The 14,756-nt window shown below is 47.8% G+C and overlaps 1 protein-coding gene across 1 annotated transcript in view; it reads left to right on the forward strand.

Annotated features, from left to right (window-relative positions):
• Positions 1 to 14,756, forward strand: part of SUGCT (succinyl-CoA:glutarate-CoA transferase) — a 1,764,969-nt gene that overhangs the window by 331,781 nt on the left and 1,418,432 nt on the right. The gene's annotated exons all lie outside the window — the stretch shown is intronic.

Consider the following 14,756-nt stretch of genomic DNA (forward strand, 5'->3'; position numbering starts at 1 on the left):
TGCAGTAGCAAGAAATCTGGACTTAGTCTCCAGCGCTCGCACATGTGCAGTAGCAAGAAATCTGGACTTAGTCTCCAGCGCTCGCACATGTGCAGTAGCAAGAAATCTAGACATAGTCTCCAGTGCTCGCAGCAACCGTAACAGCGTCTCCCTCGTTAACCTGTAATCAATGAAGTAGTTAAAAGGTCTGGGGTTGATTACAGGTGTGTGGTTTTGCATTTGGAAGCTGTTGCTGTGACCAGACAACATGCGGTCTAAGGAACTCTCAATTGAGGTGAAGCAGAACATCCTGAGGCTGAAAAAAAAGAAAATATCCATCAGAGAGATAGCAGACATGCTTGGAGTAGCAAAATCAACAGTCGGGTACATTCTGAGAAAAAAGGAATTGACTGGTGAGCTTGGGAACTCAAAAAGGCCTGGGCGTCCACGGATGACAACAGTGGTGGATGATTGCCGCATACTTTCTTTGGTGAAGAAGAACCCGTTCACAACATCAACTGAAGTCCAGAACACTCTCAGTGAAGTAGGTGTATCTGTCTCTAAGTCAACAGTAAAGAGAAGACTCCATGAAAGTAAATACAAAGGGTTCACATCTAGATGCAAACCATTCATCAATTCCAAAAATAGACAGGCCAGAGTTAAATTTGCTGAAAAACACCTCATGAAGCCAGCTCAGTTCTGGAAAAGTATTCTATGGACAGATGAGAAAAAGATCAACCTGTACCAGAATGATGGGAAGAAAAAAGTTTGGAGAAGAAAGGGAACGGCACATGATCCAAGGCACACCACATCCTCTGTAAAACATGGTGGAGGCAACGTGATGGCATGGGCATGCATGGCTTTCAATGGCACTGGGTCACTTGTGTTTATTGATGACATAACAGCAGACAAGAGTAGCCGGATGAATTCTTAAGTGTACAGGGATATCCTTTCAGCCCAGATTCAGCCAAATGCCGCAAAGTTGATTGGACGGCGCTTCATAGTACAGATGGACAATGACCCCAAGCATACAGCCAAAGCAACCCAGGAGTTCATGAGTGCAAAAAAGTGGAACATTCTGCAATGGCCAAGTCAATCACCAGATCTTAACCCAATTGAGCATGCATTTCACTTGCTCAAATCCAGACTTAAGACTGAAAGACCCACAAACAAGCAAGACCTGAAGGCTGCGGCTGTAAAGGCCTGGCAAAGCATTAAGAAGGAGGAAACCCAGCGTTTGGTGATGTCCATGGGTTCCAGACTTAAGGCAGTGATTGCCTCCAAAGGACTCGCAACAAAATATTGAAAATAAAATTATTTTGTTTGGGTTTGGTTTATTTGTCCAATTACTTTTGACTAGAGATGAGTGAACCGGTCGCGGTTCGGCTCGAGGTCGGTTCGCCGAACGGAGCTCCCGTTCGAGTTCGGTTCGTCGAACGTTCGACGAACCGAACTCGAACTGCATAGGAAACAATGGCAGGCAATCACAAACACATAAAAACACCTAGAAAACACCCTCAAAGGTGTCCAAAAGGTGACAAACAACTCACAACACAACACAAACACATGGGAAAGTGACAAGGACAAATTCTCATGTGAAAACAAAACAGCGTTACGAGGAAAAAGAGGACGAGACACAGATATAGGCATGGCATGCCCTTCTAAAATCATGTAAAACACTGCAAGGTGACTCCAAGCGGAGTCTCCCTTTTTTCCAAAAATTGGGCCACACAGACACCCCTTCAGTGGCAGCACTTGTGCCCCAATTGTACACTTCACAGCTAGATTTGCATCAAGCACATTCAAAAATACACCATACTTAACCGTCCTTATAATGACACCGGGGTAGGTAGCAAAGTCTTTGCTGAACCATGACTTGTTCATCTTGGCTTCTTTTAAAAACAATGTAAGCAAGGGTTACTCCAAGCGGAGTCTCCCTTTTTTTCCAAAAATTGTGCCCCACACACACCCACCCATTCAGTGGCAGCACTTGTACCCTAGTTGTACACGTCACAGCTAGATTTGCATCAAGCACATTCAAAAATATGCCATACTTAACCGTCCTTATAATGACACCGGGGTAGGTAGCAAAGTCTTTGCTGAACCATGACTTGTTCATCTTGGCTTCTTTTAAAAACAATGTAAGCAAGGGTTACTCCAAGCGGAGTCTCCCTTTTTTTCCAAAAATTGTGCCACACACACACCCACCCATTCAGTGGCAGCACTTGTGCCCTAGTTGTACACTGCACAGCTAGATTTGCATCAAGCACATTCAAAAATATGCCATACTTAACCGTCCCCAGGATGACACCGGGGTAGGTAGCAAAGTCTTTCCTGATCCCAGCTCTGTTCATCTTGGATCATTTTTAAAAAACACAGCAAGCAAGGGTTACTCCAAGCGGAGTCTCCCTTTTTTTCCAAAAATTGTGCCCCACACACACCCACCCATTCAGTGGCAGCACTTGTGCCCTAGTTGTACACTTCACAGCTAGATTTGCATCAAGCACATTCAAAAATACGCCATACTTAACCATCCCCAGGATGACACCGGGGTAGGTAGAAAAGTCTTTCCTGATCCCAGCTCTGTTCATCTTGGATCATTTTTAAAAAACACAGCAAGCAAGGGTTACTCCAAGCGGAGTCTCCCTTTTTTTCCAAAAATTGTGCCCCACACACACCCACCCATTCAGTGGCAGCACTTGTGCCCTAGTTGTACACTTCACAGCTAGATTTGCATCAAGCACATTCAAAAATACGCCATACTTAACCGTCCCCAGGATGACACCGGGGTAGGTAGCAAAGTCTTTCCTGATCCCAGCTCTGTTCATCTTGGATCATTTTTAAAAAACACAGCAAGCAAGGATTACTCCAAGCGGAGTCTCCTTTTTTTTCCAAAAATTGTGCCCCACACACACCCACCCATTCAGTGGCAGCACTTGTGCCCTAGTTGTACACTTCACAGCTAGATTTGCATCAAGCACATTCAAAATCCACAAGCATTTACTCTCCCCAGGATGACACAGGGGTAGTAAATTCCTGGTGGATACATGACTTGTTCATTTTGATGAACGTTAGTCTGTCCACATTGTCACTGGACAGACGCGTGCGCTTATCTGTCAGCACACACCCAGCAGCACTGAAGACACGTTCAGAGACAACGCTGGCAGCTGGACACGACAAAATCTCCAAGGCGTAACTGGAGAGCTCTGGCCATATTTCTAGATTTGAAGCCCAAAATGAGCAAGGCTCCATTTGCAAAGTCATGGCATCGATGTTCATTTGGAGATACTCCTGTATCATCCTCTCCAGTCGTTTACTATGTGTCAGACTTGTTGTCTCTGGTGGCCTTGCAAAGGAGGGTCTAAAAAAAATTATGAAAAGATTCCATAAAATTGCTGTTACCAGTACCAGATACAGTCCTACTGGTACGGGTAGACTGTTGAAGATGACGAGACCGTCCCATGTTTGTCAAGTTACAACTGGGAGATTCACTCCCTGCACCTGCACGGTTGTTTGGTGGAAAAGCCGAGCTAAGATCGAGTAACAGCTTCTGCTGATACTCCTGCATACGTGCGTCCCTTTCTATGGCTGGAATTATGTCACAAAATTTGGACTTGTACCGGGGATCTAATAGTGTGGCAATCCAGTAGTCATCATCACTTCTAATTTTGACAATACGAGGGTCATGTTGGAGGTAGTGCAACAAGAAGGCACTCATGTGTCTTGCGCAGCCATGCGGACCAAGTCCACGCTGTGTTTGTGGCATAGAGGTGCTACCCGTTCTTTCTTCCTCTGACATCTCCCCCCAACCTCTTTCAACTGAAATTTGACCAAGGTCTCCCTCATCCGCTGAGTCTTCCATGTCCATGGACAGTTCGTCCTCCATTTCTTCATGTTCTCCTGCACCTTCCTCAACATTTCGCCTGCTACTATGCGCCCTTGTTGATCCCTGTCCCCCATGCCTGCTGCGTTGGTGATGATGAACGTCTGGACCTTGGTGATGTTGTTGTCCCTTGCACATATGAATCCTCCTTTAGTTCCTCCCCTTCCTGTTGTCCCACCCCCTGACTCCAAATAGTGTTTAGCGTGTGTTCCAGCATGTAAATGACTGGAATTGTCATGCTGATAATGGCATTGTCAGCGATAAACATATTCGTCGCCATGTCGAAACTGTGCAGAAGGGTGCATAGGTCCTTGATCTGAGACCACTCCATCAGGGTGATCTGCCCCACCTCTGCATCTCGTTGGCCCAGGCTATACGTCATGACGTATTGCACCAGGGCTCGGCGGTGCTGCCACAGTCGCTGTAACATGTGGAGAGTCGAATTCCAGCGTGTCGCCACATCGCATTTCAGGCGATGAACCGGCAGGCCGAAAGACTTCTGGAGCGATGCAAGTCGCTCAGCTGCGGCGGTTGAACGGCGGAAGTGAGCAGACAGTTTTCGTGCCCTGTTCAGAAGGCCATCTAGGCCGGGATAGTGTGTTAAAAATTGCTGGACAACAAGGTTCAACACGTGAGCCATACAAGGCACGTGTGTCACCTTGCCCAGGCGAAGGGCCGCACCCAGGTTTGCAGCATTGTCGCACACGGCCTTACCAGTCTGCAGGTTGAGTGGAGACAACCATTTATTAAACTCGGACCGCAGAGCTGACCACAACTCCTCAGCTGTGTGACTCCTATTACCAAGACATGTCAAGCTAAAGACCGCCTGATGCCGTTGCGCTCTGCTGCCAGCATAGTAATTAGGGGTGCGTGATTCCTTCTGCGCAGTGAGAACGCTGGTGGCCTGACCAGGCAGGCTTGGGGCGGAGGTGGAGGACCCAGATGAGGTGGAGGAGGCAGAAGCAGTGGTGGAACTTGGACAGACAGAGGATTGACACACAAGTCGTGGGGACGGCAAGACTTGTGCAGCAGACCCTTCACCATCTATCACCATAGTTACCCAGTGCCCAGTCAGCGACATGTAACGTTCCTGTCCATGCTTACTGGTCCAAGTATCGGTGGTGAAATGCACCCGTTCACACACAGAGTTTCTGAAGGAAGCGGTGATGTTGTGTGCGACATGCTGGTGTAGCGTGGGCACACCTTTCTTAGAGAAGTAGTGGCGACTAGGCATCTGGTACTGGGACACAGCGACAGACATAAGGTCTCTAAAATCCTGTGTGTCCACTAGGTGGAAAGACAGCATTTCGGTAGCCAAGAGCTTACAGAGGGATAGAGTCAACCTCTTAGCTTTGTCATGGGTCGCAGGAAATGGCCTTTTATTTGACCACATCTGAGGGACAGAGATCTGGCTGCTGTGTGTAGACGGTGTTGAGTAGGGTGTCCCTGGAAAAATGCAGATTTGTGAGGAAAGTGCAGGCGGAGACATGATGTTGCCTTCATCCAACGTTGGTGCTATCGATGTCTGAGAGAGCTGTACACACTCACTTGTTTCCCCTTCCAAACCAACTGACGACCTACCAAGCAAACTGCCTGTTGCGGTTACAGTGGTGGAAGTTGTGCGTGGAAAACCAGGTGTGACAGCTGTCCCCACAGTCCTAGAAGATGAAGAGCGCGCGGATGAACTGGAAGGGGCAGGCCGTGGATGGTTCGCTCCGCTAGGCTGCATTGCAGCACGGTGAACTTCCCACTGGGACCTATGATATTTATTCATGTGACGATTCATGGAAGAAGTTGTCAAACTGCTGAGGTTTTGACCTCTACTAACAGAATCACGACAAATTTTACACATCACATAATTTGGGCGATCTTTTTCTATGTCAAAAAAGGACCAGGCTAGGCAAGGCTTAGAGGGCATGCGACCTGCTGAGCCCCCCGGCTAGTGCTCAGAGGCAGAGTGGTGGCTGATGATGCTACCAGTGCTCCGACTCTGTCCAGGAAGGCGCAAGGTAACTTCGTCGTCGGTTGCATCCTCCTCCACCGCCTCTGTTGACCTCCTCGAGTGCCTGACTGGGGGTTGACAGTAGATGGGATCTAGAACTTCATCATCAATTGTTGTGTTTGCACTCCCCTCCCCCTCAGACCGAGCCTATTCTTGCCCTGACCGAATATTTAAGTTGTCATCCCAATCTGGTATCTGCGTCTCATCGTCATCAGTATGTTCCTCATTGTCTATAACCACAGGTGTTACAGTTTGTGACAAAGGGTCAACATTATGCTCAGAAACTTGGTCCTCACGGCCTGAATCAGAGTCACAAAGGTTCTGGGCATCACTGCAGACCATTTCCTGGTCTGTACTCACTGTAGCTTGGGAGCAGACCTCTGATTCCCAGGCTATAGTGTGACTGAACAGCTCTGCAGACTCAGCCATCTCAGTTCCACCATACTGTGCAGGGCTGATGGAGACTTCAGAGCTGGGAGAAAGCAAGTTTGATAGGGATGACAACTCAGAGGACTGGTGTTTTTTGGATGCGGTACTTGAAGTGGCTGAGAGGGCACTTGTTGGACCACTTGAGATCCATTCAAGCATTTTCCTTTTTTGGCCATCATCTACCTTTGTTCCTGTTGTTCGTGTCCGTAAAAAAGGGAGCACATCGGATTGTCCACGGTAAGTAGTAGACATCTTACTTTTGCTGGTAGATGGTCTATCTTCAGCAGATGATAATGGAGCTTTGCCACCTTCCCCACGGACAAACCATTTTTTTCCTTTTCCACCACGTCTCTTCCCCTTTCCACCAGCATCTGTCATTTTGCCACTCATGTTGATTGCAACAAGATTGTGCACTGAAAATGTGGTACTAAAAATTGAGAGGTGGTGTAGATTGCAGCGGTGGTCTAGCTTTATTAACAGCAGAATAATAAAGAATAAATATCCCTGACAATGCAACTATGGCCCTTAAACTGGCAGCATAAATTGCTAGTATAATGGCTTAGTTATAATGAGTTTGAGTGTGCAATGCAGGCAGACGTGCTGCAAATATCTTTGCACTACTGGGACTATACAGAAGTCCAATAGCCACGTTTAGGATGCCACTAAGTTCACTCAGTGTTTGCTAGTATAATGGCTTAGTTATAATGAGATTGAGTGTGCAATGCAGGCAGACGTGCTGCAAATATCTTTGCACTACTGGGACTATACAGAAGTCCAATAGCCACGTTTAGGATGCCACTAGGTTCACTCAGTGTTTGCTAGTATAATGGCTTAGTTATAATGAGTTTGAGTGTGCAATGCAGGCAGACGTGCTGCATATATCTTTGCACTACTGGGACTATACAGAAGTCCAATAGCCACGTTTAGGATGCCACTAAGTTCACTCAGTGTTTGCTAGTATAATGGCTTAGTTATAATGAGTTTGAGTGTGCAATGCAGGCAGACGTGCTGCAAATATCTTTGCACTACTGGGACTATACAGAAGTCCAATAGCCACGTTTAGGATGCCACTAAGTTCACTCAGTGTTTGCTAGTATAATGGCTTAGTTATAATGAGATTGAGTGTGCAATGCAGGCAGACGTGCTGCAAATATCTTTGCACTACTGGGACTATACAGAAGTCCAATAGCCACGTTTAGGATGCCACTAGGTTCACTCAGTGTTTGCTAGTATAATGGCTTAGTTATAATGAGTTTGAGTGTGCAATGCAGGCAGACGTGCTGCAAATATCTTTGCACTACTGGGACTATACAGAAGTCCAATAGCCACGTTTAGGATGCCACTAAGTTCACTCAGTGTTTGCTGGTATAATGGCTTAGTTATAATGAGTTTGAGTGTGCAATGCAGGCAGACGTGCTGCAAATATCTTTGCACTACTGGGACTATACAGAAGTCCAATAGCCACGTTTAGGATGCCACTAGGTTCACTCAGTGTTTGCTAGTATAATGGCTTAGTTATAATGAGTTTGAGTGTGTAATGCAGGCAGACGTGCTGCAAATATCTTTGCACTACTGGGACTATACAGAAGTCCAATAGCCACGTTTAGGATGCCACTAAGTTCACTCAGTGTTTGCTAGTATAATGGCTTAGTTATAATGAGTTTGAGTGTGCAATGCAGGCAGACGTGCTGCAAATATCTTTGCACTACTGGGACTATACAGAAGTCCAATAGCCACGTTTAGGATGCCACTAAGTTCACTCAGTGTTTGCTAGTATAATGGCTTAGTAACAATGAGTTGTAGTGTGCAGAGGACAGGAGGGTACAGTGGCAGGGTTGTGGGTCTCTGGGTAGAGGAAAGGAAGCCTGCCTTTCTATCCCTCCTAATGGGGAAATGCAGCGAGGAAATCCCTGACCTTAGCTACACAGACGCTGTCATCTTGTGTAGCTGTTAAACTCTGTTTTCAGGACCTGTCACCTATGGCTCTGACCCTGCCGGTATGAGCCCTTAAAAGGACTGATAGAAAGTGCTATCCCTAAGCTGTCCAGCGCTGTGTATGTAGTGTATACAGCTGTATCGGCGATAGGAGCTGCGCCAGTGATGTCTGACACCAAGGACGCAGAAGAGATAATGGCGTCCAGACGGGCAGATACTCGTTTTTATAATGCAGGGACATGTGACATGGACATCCTATCACACATGCCATTGCTTCTCTGGCTAAAAGTCCACTTAGCTGTGTGTGTGTCTGGGATTGGCTGACATGCTGGCCCTCCCCACTACACACGCGCGCTTAGGGAAGGAAGACAAGGAAAAAAAAAAAAAATGGCGATCGCCATTATACATACAGCAGTGATCTGAATGCACTGTTCCCGCACACTATACACTGAAATGTCATAATAGTGTGAGTCACAGAGTGACTTACACTATTACAGCGGAAAGCCAGCTAGGAATTAGCTGTTATTTTTGCTGCTATAACCGTTCTCGAACGTATCTAGAACTATCGAGGTTTTGCAAAAAAGCTCGAGTTCTAGTTCGATCTAGAACAGCCCCCAAAATCACTCGAGCCGCGAACTGGAGAACCACGAACCACGAACCGCGCTCAACTCTACTTTTGACCTCCTAAAATGTGGAGTGTTTGTAAAGAAATGTGTACAATTCCTACAATTTCTATCAGATATTTTTGTTCAAACCTTCAAATTAAACGTTACAATCTGCACTTGAATTCTGTTGTAGAGGTTTCATTTCAAATCCAATGTGGTGGCATGCAGAGCCCAACTCGCGAAAATTGTGTCACTGTCCAAATATTTATGGACCTAACTGTATACTCCTGGTTCTCCTGCTTCTTGAATTGTATTCGAGTAGTGCAGACACAGGCTCAGCCTCATCTTGGCTGACCCCATGCTCATTCTAAATGGCTCATATATTGAGAATATGTGCTTTAAAGTTCGTACACCGCAATTTTTTTAGTATGCAATAAACAGGTAAACATTTTTCCCTTTATGGGAGGAGCTATCACATTAACGTTTCAAACATGTTAACTGCATAGTTCAATGTTTCAACATGGTAGTCAAAGCATTATTTTTTTTTTCATGTACTGGTTATCAGCAGTAAAAAAAAATCATCATCATTATAAAACCTGTTGAAATATCAAATACATAAACAATTCTTACTATGACACGATAAAAGGATAAAAAACGACGGAGTCCTTTTGTGCCACCCGTCAGTGCACCGCTCCTGACTAATAGACATCCTCTTCAGTACTGTAGGATCACGAGTCACCTTAATTCTGGTGGGGTGCACAACAGGTGCAACTATCTACAATTCAGTTTCGACCATTCACAGTTCCGTGGCCCGGTTGGCCATCAAACGCAAAAAATCAACCGAACAAAAATAAAAGCAGATGAAGCACAGTTACTGGGGGTAAGCTAACTCACGACCGGCCGGTCTCAGAGAGTTGTCAAGGTCTGGGTACATTTGTCCTGTTTCCCGAGTGTACAAAATTTTTGGAGGGAAGCAGGAAATGGGTCAGGACGTACCTCTGCAGTGGGTTCCGGTGCTGCAGCAGCCGCCTCCAGGTGACACAGTCCCACGTCCAGGGCCTACCAGCTCCGCTCTCCCTTGTGCCGGGTGTATGTCACCTTGTCCCTAGGATGCAAGTTCCGTCTTGGATAACCATTACGGAGGCAGGACTGCACATCTCGGTGGGACACGAAGACCTCCTTGGCCAGTCCCTCCTCTGAGATGAACCACCACCCCCGCTCCAAGTCAAATTGGGTGACGATGTCCACCCGTAGCGTTCCCCAGACCAATGGGTTGGCCTTCCAGAGCCACTGTTTAGCTGCCAGGTTACGGGTCTCTGTTTCCACCATCTGGGTCTGGCGCTGCCGGTCCTAGGCAGCCAGCTGGGCAATAGTGGTCTGGCACACAGTCCACGAGTTGAACCCCACACCGCTTGGCATGGCGGAGGGGAACCTAGGACAGCATGGCACTCCTCCCAGGTTATTCCCAGGAGAGCACCTTTCAGCTCACCGGTCTGAGTCCCAGGCCCTGGCTCCAAGTCAGAGAAGGCCAGATTAAGGGCCGCTAGATCCTCCACTGTCTGTACACAGTTGGCTGGTACATTGGCTGCCTGGGGGTCGGTAGCCGAGTTTTCAGCTGCCTGGGGGTCGGTGGCCTGGTCTTCAGCTGCCTGGGGGTGGCTGGTAGCCGGGTCTTCAGCTGCCTGGGGGTCAGTGGTCTGGTCCGGGTCTTTGGCTGCCTGGGGGTTGGCGGCTTCTTTGCCTCTGGTCTGGTCTGAGGCCAGGACAGGTGGATATGCGACCGGGGGTGGCTGACAGCTTGGTGAGGCCTGGAGGATGTCACTGATGGCGGGCGTGACCAGGATCCCTGCTTCATCCCTCACAGGTTCTTCCTCCTCCAGGATTGGCAGCTCCCATTCTTCGTGGGCCCGCATGGCTCCCACCATCCACATCATGGACGCCTCCCAATCATGGATGGCATCCATCTGCACCCTCCGCAGCGGCTGACTCATCTGAGCCACCTTCGCCTCCATCTCTCTGGCACTCCAGAAAAGAGGGTGCACCAGTGTTGCCCTGTGATGGCCAGGGTTTGTCATGTTTGACACCCTGCGCCTCATGTGGTCCCGATACATCCACACAACTTAGGCTCCGCAATCCAACTCCTCTTGTGTTAATTTTGTTTCTTCCTTCCCCTTGCATGGGAGGGGGCGGGCTTCGACTTTCACACCACTGTCCCCGCCAATCCACAAAGGGCGGGCATTCCCCAACTGCTTGTTGTACTTCAATGGCCACTGTGTACAAACTTTTTAATTAAACAGTCCTTAAGCATTTAGTCTGTAAGGCGCACAGTACCCGCTTAGCCTGGGCACGTTATTCTGTTTGTGACGCCAAGTTGTAGTGTGTCGCCCAGGGAAGGAGGTACTCGGTCCCGGGCAATGTATCACTGGGGAATGTCACTTTGGTGGCTACTGCCCGGTCTCGTGCCCTGGGTGCTTTTTAATGGGGAGTATTTACAGGAGAGAATAAAGTCATTTGTGTGATGCCACCTGCGGGTTGCGGTTAATATGGGGGAACCGCCGCTGCTGGATTGGTAACTCCTAGGGCTGGTGGTTATGGCAGCTATGGTGGTAGACTCTCCACAGGTAGGGCTGAGCCCAGGAGATGCATGATGGAGTAATAACCACACCATGGGTGGTAATTAACAGTCTCTACTCACTCTTGACCCTCGGACGTCTGGTTTAGGTCCCTGTAGTTGCAGTGCCAGTTGATGACTCGGTTGCTCTGTACCCAGCACTCTCAGTGTGGTTTGGTCCCATAGCGTGGAGCGTTGGAGGCTTCCTTGTTCGTACGGCGGGCACTGTGGACCCTTTAGGGCTGGTCTGTGTCCCAAACCCTGATCCTTGCTTTACTGCTGGTGCTCCCGAATTTGTGGGTCAGTGAGGTCTGTGAAGGTCTCCTCACTGTGCAGGTATTTGCCAGGCTGTCTGAACCTGTCGCCTGACCTAGGGCCCTGTGCCCCATGCATGCTCTGGTCCCAGCAGTACTTGGGTGTACCCGCCCTGGCGACCACTCTTCTGTGCCCCTGGGTCACCATTACAATGACCCAGCTCTCAGGCACCTCTTTCCACTTTCACTTCTACTGCTTCTCTGCCTGTTGTCCCCTCTCACCAGGTTGTCTAGTCTCTCTGGTCTGGCTCCGCCCTCTAGGTGGCCATCTCCTTGTGTCAAGATTAGCCATATACCCCTACAAGAGCACCCACAGGGCAAGGGGTTGAATACTTACTTGTCATTGGGCCGTGATGTTGGGTCAGGGGGATGTCACGGGTGGCCCTTGCCCGCTTTCGTGGCCCCGAGGTGTACAATAAAAGGGAGGAGGATAGAGAATGGGATGATGGGGATAGTTTGTCTTCTGATGCCACCTGCGGTACGCGACCAAGGATTAGCTGCCGCTGCTGTCGCTGTCCTCTGGGGCAAATGGTTGTAGCAGCTAAGATGGTTCTGCTCCCCATAGGTGGAGTGGGCCCTGGGGAGGATGATGAGTTGAGTAGTGGCCATTGGCACCGAAGCGTGGGGCGATGGCGACGGCAAGAACAGATGGACACAGTTTCAGTGGTTTCAAGGTTTCGTTCCTCACGGTTCTAGATACTGGTCACCGACGTGATTGGCCCTCAGTCGATCCCGGATCCATTGGAGGTCAGAACCGGTACAGTGGACAGTAGGCCCTTCCTGGATCCATGTGGTCTTAAGCTACTTGGGGACCCCGGCTCTTGAAAAATTAACTCCTGTCCCGTATGCAGGTGCTGCTGGTCCATAGTGGGGCCTGACTTAAATCACGACTCCGGACTCTATGACTGAAGCCTCAGGGGCGCCACAGGTGCATATTGCTATTCCCTGCCTATCTGTCCCTGTATCCAGTAGCATAGATAAAGAGATCTTTAGAAAAGTATTTCCAAAGATCTTTTATCTTATGCTAATGAGTGCAGGGACTAATCCCAAGGGCGGTTCTCCACTTAGCTAGTCGGCCAACATAGCATGCTAGCACACCCCTGTGGGCGTAGTAATATGCTAATGAATATGCAGCGACGCCGCACATACCTCACTATTCATGGCAGCCGGCGGAGGATGGATGTGCACTGGGCATGATCTGGAGTCCTCAGAACTTCCAGTCATACGCACTGTAACTCACTGAAGCCGGGAAGCTTACACCCGTCATCAGTTTAGTGCGCTTAATTGGGCGCCTCGGGTACTCGGGATCATGCGCACTGTGATGTGATTGCGGGACACCGATGGGTTGCTGTGACAGCTTGGGTCTGCTGAAGACCCCTGTGCCTGTCATAAGAGTACTGCTGTGAAAGTCAGCCCATCGCTGGCATTGATAAGAGACTGTTGTTTTCATATACAGAGCAGTACTGTAGGATTGCTTTGTATAGCATAAGTGATCAGATAATACCAGGTTAAAGTCCGCTATAGAGACTAACAAACACAGTGGAAGGTAAAAATAATTTTTTTTTAAAAAATCTGAAGTAAAAAATAATATATAAAAAGTTCAAATCACCCCACTTTTCCCCCCACTAAAAATAAAGAAATAAAAAAGCCACACATATTTCTTTTCTTTGCAATGTTTTTTTCTTTACAAATTCGTGAAGTTTTTTCACCACTTAAATATAATAACTATGCATGTTTAGTATCTCCGTAACCATACTGACCTTCAGCATGATATTGCCAGGTCAGTTTTGCTGTAAAATTATTATGTATTATTATGGCGCCTTTTATTCCATGATGCTTTATATGTGAATAGGGGCAGACATAGACAAGTACAATAATCATGAACAATCAAAGGCACCGACAGGTACAAGAGGAGAGGTAACCCTGCCCGCGAGGGTTCACAGTCTACAAGGGATGGGTGAGGATACAGTAGGAGAGGGTAAAGCTGGTCATGCAGCGATATAGTGGACTGAGAGTTACTGCAGGTTGTAGGCTTGTTGGTAGAGGTGCGTCTTCAGGTTCCTTTTGAACATTTCCACGGTAGGCAAGAGTGATATGCTGAGGCAGAGTACTAAAGTATGGGGGAGGCACAGGACAAATCTTTCATGCGTTTGTGGGAAGAGGAGATAAGTGAGAAGTAGAGAAGGAGATCTTGTGAAGATCGGAGGTTGCGTACTGGTAAGTACTGGCAGACTAGGTCACAGATGTATGGATGAGACAGGTTGTGGATGGCTTTGTATGTCATGTTTAGGGTTTTGAAACTGAGTCTTTGGGCAGTGGGAAGCCAGTGAAGGGATTGTCAGAAAGGCCAGAGAATAGCAGGGGGACAGGTGGATTAGTCGTACAGCAGAGTTTAGGATATATTGTAGAGGTGCGAGAGTGTTAGAATGGAGGCCACAGAGCAGGAGGTTGCAGTAGTCAAAGGCAATGGACAGGTCTAGGAGGATGAGGCCAGAGTAGCATCGCTTTGCCAGTTAGTAGGTCATTGGTAACTTTAGTTAGGGCAGTTTCGGTTGAACGATGCGGTCGGAAGACAGATTGAAACCGGTCTAAATGATGGCCTATTAATCATTTACCTGGTTCCATGAACCTATAAATAATGTGGTTATGGGCAGGACCTAATAAGTTCTGTTCTAGTGGAGACAGTCGGAATGGCATTTCTGTAACTGAGTTGATTCCAGTGCGAAATATTGTTTCCTAAAAGGATTCCAACTCTCAGTAAACTTTACAAAAGTACAAAAATTCCCTTTAAAGGGGTTTCCACCTTAGGTAAAATGTTCTACCAGTAGTGCAGTTTGTCGAATTCTGACAATTTGTAATAAATGATTTGACTCTGCTTGTCACTGCTATACTGTACTTGTCACTGCTATACTGTTCTGAGGAAAGGGGCTGCGACCCCTGAAACGCGTTGACCTGTACTTAGCAAATACAATAAAGACTTGTATGAAATTATTCAGGC

The sequence above is a fragment of the Anomaloglossus baeobatrachus genome, chromosome 6 (assembly GCF_048569485.1).
Source record: "Anomaloglossus baeobatrachus isolate aAnoBae1 chromosome 6, aAnoBae1.hap1, whole genome shotgun sequence".
Taxonomy (NCBI): Eukaryota; Metazoa; Chordata; class Amphibia; order Anura; family Aromobatidae; genus Anomaloglossus; species Anomaloglossus baeobatrachus.